Raw genomic sequence first — 6,000 nt, forward strand, 5'->3', positions numbered from 1 at the left:
AGTCACTCTGACAGACTTTTTGAATGTTTCATCAAGAAAGTAATTAATGTCTTCTAGGGAGTATAGATCTGTGTTTCTGTTGGGAGTTCCGCTGATAGATATTGTGTCTGACTCAGAGTCATAATCCATGTTTTCTCCACATGACACCTGGCTGTTAGAAACACCCTGTTTCTCATTGGTGCTCACAGTGAGACTTGTGGAAGCTGCTTCTTCCACGTTTTCTGCTGGCTGGGGTTGTGCTTCAGTGTCTGCAGACTGAGATTCCCTGTTCTCTGCAGCAACAGAAGCCTGTTGTTCCTCAGCTTGGCTCTGCTCATCCTCCTCCTCCTCATCCGTGTCCCTAACCTCAGACTGTGAGTCAGTTACACCAGTTACAGTTACACCAGTTACAGTTACACCAGTTGCACCAGCCACCGCGTCCGCGTCCCCCACAGGTCCGCTAGCCGCCGGAGCGGCAAGAGGCGTGGTGCCCGCGGCAGCGTCAGCAGAGCCGGCCTGCTTTTTATGCGGACATGCAACCCGTTTGTGTCCAACATCTCCACACTCAAAACACCTGAGCTGTCCTGAGCTGGCATACAGCATGTAGGAGCCGTCACCGTGCTTCACTCTGAAGGACACCTCCAGTGTCTGTGACGGGGAGTCCAGAAACATGAAGACCTGCCGCCTCAGAGACTGGACGTGCTTCAGTTTGGGATCTTTACATCCCAGACTCACCGTTTTTAAACCACTGGCAAACTTGCCAAACCTAGGCAGCTCGTTCTCTAACGACTCGTTGGGGATGAACGGAGGAACACCTGATACGGTGATCCGTGTGGAGGGAGCTGACAGCGGGGACACCTGCACCAACGTGTCCCTGATGACCACTCCGCTCTCTACCAGCTGATACACACCAGACACGTCCTTCAGGAACACCACCACCGCTTTGTTCATTCTGGATGCAAAGCAGAGTTTATCGTGTCCTACCTGCTCCCCGACAGCCAGCAGCACCTCCTCCACAGAGACGCTGCTATCAACAACACCTCCTCCACAGTGACACTGCTATCAACAACACCTCCTCTATAGTGACACTGTTATCAGCAACACCTCCTCTATAGTGACACTGTTATCAACAACACCTCCTCCACAGTGACGCTGTTATCAACAACACCTCCTCTATAGTGACACTGTTATCAACAACACCTCCTCTATAGTGACGCTGTTATCAACACCTCCTCCACAGAGACGCTGCTCTCAGCAACACCTCCTCCACAGAGACGCTGCTCTCCGGCGGGACTATCCGCACTCCCTGCCGGATAGACGGAGGAGGCGTCTCGGAGGACGCCATTCCTCCCAACAAGCTCCTCGACACAACCACCGATCACTCAAACACAACTCAGTGAAACTGTTAAAGAGACTTACCTGATCATGCACATTAGACAGGTGATGAAAACCAGTAGAAACAACCAAAGAACAGGGACATAAACCAGTTTGAATCTCCGTGCCACTCACACATCCACCACCACCACCACTCACACCGGAAACGGAAAGGGAGGAGAGGAGAGGAGCAGGGGAGAGGAGAGGAGCAGGGGAGAGGAGGTTTGGTTTTTAAAGTCCCTTTATTGTTTCATTGCAGGGAAACACTATATCACTGCATTGGACAAAATAAAATAAATTAAACAACTCATAAAGTACAGGAAATAGAAAAAGGTTAAACTGATCACAAATTAATGATCAGCTCTCCCTCCTCCCCCACGGAGCGTTAACCCCCCCCCCCCCCAACAGCCCAAATGCGGCAGAAGGCCGTCACATTGTCCATCATGTGGTAGTACGTATGTTCCACCCTGAGTCGGGCCTTCAGCAGCCCCTTCAGAACCGGAACCAGCTCCACACTGCCAACACTCTGAGCCCGGTTCCTCCGTGTCAGCCAGATGGCCAACTTAGAGACACCAGATAAAAAGTTCACCAAAGTATGTGTGTGTTTCCTCTTTGCAGAATACTGCGGACCAAAAATGAACAAACGAACAGAAAACATCTCCCCGAGACCCTGGAACATCCTTTTTAAAAGTTCAAACATAGCTGACAATCGAGGACACTGAACAAATAGATGTACAAGATTTTCGCTCTGAGAGCAGAACAAACACCCCTCCCCCAGCTCAGGATCAAGGTTCTCTGTAACACCCCCCAGCTCAGGATCAAGGTGCGCTCTGTATCTGTTCGTAGCTATCGCTCCGTGTACAACCCTCCACTGGAGGTCTGCTGTCCGCTTCTCAACGGGCAGCTTGTACAGAGACCGCCAGCTGCCTTTCGGGGAAAACTCTGGACCAAAAACTCAGTCCACCTCGACTCCTTCATCCCTGCCAAAGAGCGCAAGTTCTGAACCTTGACGCAGGTCTGGTAGACGGCTTTTTTTCCCAAGTCCTGAAATTTGTCCAGGTGTGGGGTTGTAAAAGTGAGCAACTGATTTTCTCCTTCCTGCCACTCCTCCACAGAGGGGGTGATTGTCAGAGAGGGGAAACAGTACTCAAAGCCGTCATACCACTGATCACACAGAGTCTGGTTCACGACAAACGCTCTCTGGGCTACCGACAGGGCGGCACAGACTTCCTCCACTACTCTGTTGATCAGCCTGACTGAGGTGATGTTGCTGCTTCCTCTCAGGTTGTCCACCGATGTCGCTGTCATCTTTAACAGATGGCCCAGTTTGGTGCAGCCAGCCTCTCTGAGACCGGCTCGCAGGCTGGCAGATTGCAGTGTTTTGGCCTTTAGAAAGGTGTTAAAGAACAAAGGCTCCTCAAACAACCACATTCCAGGAACCTCAATGGTGGCGCGTTTGGTTTTGAATATCTGCCATGCCTGCAGTACGGAGCTGTAAAAAGGTGTAAGTCCAGTGGGGTCCAGGTTCTCCAGTTGCAGGAGGAACAGCTGCTTGTCGTAGCCAAACCGCCCGGCTCTCCTCAGCAGCAGTCGAGCTGTGTCGAGCCAGCTTGGGCCACAGTTGTACTTTTTTGAGCTGTCCGGAGTCTGAAAGAGACAATTTTTGACTGGATGTCAATCAGCCCTTGGCCGCCTTCATCAACCGGCAGGTACAGAGCTGCTGCTCGGACCCAGTGCCGGCCAGACCAGAAAAAGTCCACGATGGCTCTTTGTATGTCTTCCATCAGGCCCCTTGGTGGCGTCAGAGCGATAAGTCTGTGCCAAAGAGTCGAGGCGACTAAGTTATTGGCCACCAGAACCCTTCCTCTATACGACAACTGGAGCGCACACTTTCTCCTTCCCTCCCTCCCAGTTCTTAGCTTGGAAGCCCTCAGTGCCTAAAAACACTCCCAGCACTTTCAATCCCTCTTTTCCCCACTCAAGTCCACCAGGCAGACTGGGCACTGCCTGTTCCCTCCACCGTCCTACCAACAAAGCCTCACTCTTAGCCCAGTTCACCCGTGCTGATGAGGCCTTTTCGTAAGAGGACAAGGTGTCCTGTAAACAATGAATGTCCTCCTGACTGGAGACAAAAACACATACATCGTCTGCATAAGCAGATACAGTAGGAGGACGGTCATGACTGGAGGACCCCGGCAGTGAGAGACCACTGAGCCGACCTCTCAACCTGCACAGCAAGGGCTCAATGGCTAAGCTATAGAGTTGACCTGAAATAGGACAACCCTGTCTTATCCCTCGCTGTACAGGGATTGGCCGACTCAGCCCTGCCCCTGTCTTCACCAAACACTGAGCACCACTGCACAATAAGGCAACCCAAGCCATAAAACCATCACCAAAACCAAAAGCCTTAAGTGCAGAAAACAAATAAGAGTGATCCACCCTATCAAAAGCTTTCTCTTGATCCAGAGACACAATCCCAAAATTTACACTATCATTCACACACAAGTCCAAAGTGTCTCTCATGAGGAAAATGTTGTCCATAATTGTCCTGCCGGGTACACAATAAGTCTGGTCTGGATTTACAACCAAGTCCAGGATGTCCTTCAGTCTATTTGATAAGGCTCTGGAAAGCACCTTATAGTCTGTACAGAGGAGGGCTACTGGCCTCCAGTTCTTAAGTAAAGCCAAGTCTCCTTTCTTTGGCAACAGGGAAAGAACTGCTCGCTGACAGGAGACAGGAAGTGAGCCTGCTCTGAAACACTCTGTTAAAACACAATACAAATCAGGTCCAAGGGTACTCCAGAAACGTTTGAAGAAGTCAGCGGATAGGCCATCAAACCCTGGTGCCCTTCCCGATGCCATCTGGTTTACAGCAGCTGTCAGATCCTCCAGAGTCAGCTCACAATCCAGAGCAGCTCTCTCCTCCGGGCTGAGCTGAGGAAGCCCTTCCAAGAGCTCCTGCCGACACTCCATGCTGCCCTGCTCCGCCCCAAAGAGATCAGCGTAGAACTCCATGGCATGGTTCCTCATCTCGCCCGGACTGGTGGTCACCCTGCCTCCAGGAAGCCTTAGGCAGGTCATCTGCTTCCTCTGTGCCACCGATCTCTCCAGGTTGAAAAAGAACGAGCTCGGGGCGTCCATGTCCTTCAGCTGGAGGAAGCGAGCCCTGACAAGTGCTCCCTTCACCCTCTCCTGCAGGAAGGAGCTCAGCTCCAACCTCTTCTCCTGCAGCAGTTGACCAGCAGCAGGATCTGAGTCCCTGCGTAGCCCCTCCTCTATGTCCCTGATGCTGGCATCAAGCTTTTGAACTGCTGCCTTAATCTTGGAAGTGGAGTGGGAGGTGTACTGTTGGCAAAAAATACGAACTTGTGCTTTTCCAACCTCCCACCACAGCTTCAGAGAACTAAAGTCAGTTTTCCTGCTTTTCCACTGCTGCCAAAAGTTCTCAAAACTCTGGCAGAAAACACTGTCTTGCAGCAGCTTGTAGTAGGATTTGACCCTTTGACCTGGTGTAATGATCAGATCAACAGTGATGAGGTGGTGGTCAGTGAAGCCAACTGGAGTTATACTGCTGTGGAGTAATTTGGAGCTGAGACTGTGTGAAATGTAGATCCTGTCTAGTCTGGCTGCATTAACCCTGTTGTTGCTGACCCTCACCCATGTGTACTGTCTGGATTGTGGGTGTTTTATTCTCCATGCGGCTAACAGGTCCAGGTGTGTGATGACCCTGTTGAGGCTCTGTGATGATTGCGGATGGGGTTCCTGACTGGTCCTGTCTACGGTAAAATCTAAAGTGCAGTTAAAATCACCACCAAGAACTAGTTGATCTTGCTGGTAATTCCTAAGCTCGTTGTCTAGCGTGGTGAAAAAAGCCACTCTGCCTGTTCCCTGGTTTGGGGCATATATGTTTACAAAGCAGAAGATAGAGCTCTCTATTTCTGCCCTGACAATAAGCAGCCGACCCTTCACCACCTCAGCAGAGGACAAGATGGTTGCTTTAGCAGTTGGTCTGAACAGCACAGCTACCCCTGCACTAATGTTAGTGCCATGGCTGAGGACACACGACCCATTCCACCATAAACCCCAATCTACATCGTCTGATGGCAGAGTATGTGTCTCCTGCAGAAACAACACATCAACCTGTTTTTGGGTAGAGACTTCCGATATCAGATATCTGCTCATCCTCCTCCTCATCCGTGTCCCTAACCTCAGACTGTGAGCCAGTTACACCAGTTACACCAGTTACATTTACACCAGCCACCGCGCCCGCGTCCCCCACAGGTCCGCTAGCCGCCGGAGCGGCAAGAGGCGCTGCGGCAAGAGCGCGGCGGCAAGAGGAGCGGCAAGAGGTGCGGCGGCAAGAGGCGCGGTGCCCGACGGAGGAGGTGTCTCGGAGGACGCCATTCCTCCCGATAAGCTCCTCGACACAACCACCGATCACTCAAACACAACTCAGTGAAACTGTTAGAGACTTACCTGATCATGCACATTAGACAGGTGATGAAAACCAGTAGAAACAACCAAAGAACAGGGACATAAACCAGTTTGAATCTCCGCGCCACTCACACATCCACCACCACCACCACTCACACCGGAAACAGAAAGGGAGGAGAGGAGAGGAGCAGGGGAGAGGAGCAGGGGAGAGGA

General features: G+C 51.5%; 1 protein-coding gene across 1 annotated transcript in view; it reads right to left on the bottom strand.

The window, feature by feature from the left end:
- Positions 1-6,000, bottom strand: part of LOC129095444 (sodium/potassium/calcium exchanger 3-like) — a 58,991-nt gene that overhangs the window by 21,431 nt on the left and 31,560 nt on the right. The gene's annotated exons all lie outside the window — the stretch shown is intronic.

This window comes from Anoplopoma fimbria, chromosome 9, assembly GCF_027596085.1.
Source record: "Anoplopoma fimbria isolate UVic2021 breed Golden Eagle Sablefish chromosome 9, Afim_UVic_2022, whole genome shotgun sequence".
NCBI classification, from domain to species: domain Eukaryota; kingdom Metazoa; phylum Chordata; class Actinopteri; order Perciformes; family Anoplopomatidae; genus Anoplopoma; species Anoplopoma fimbria.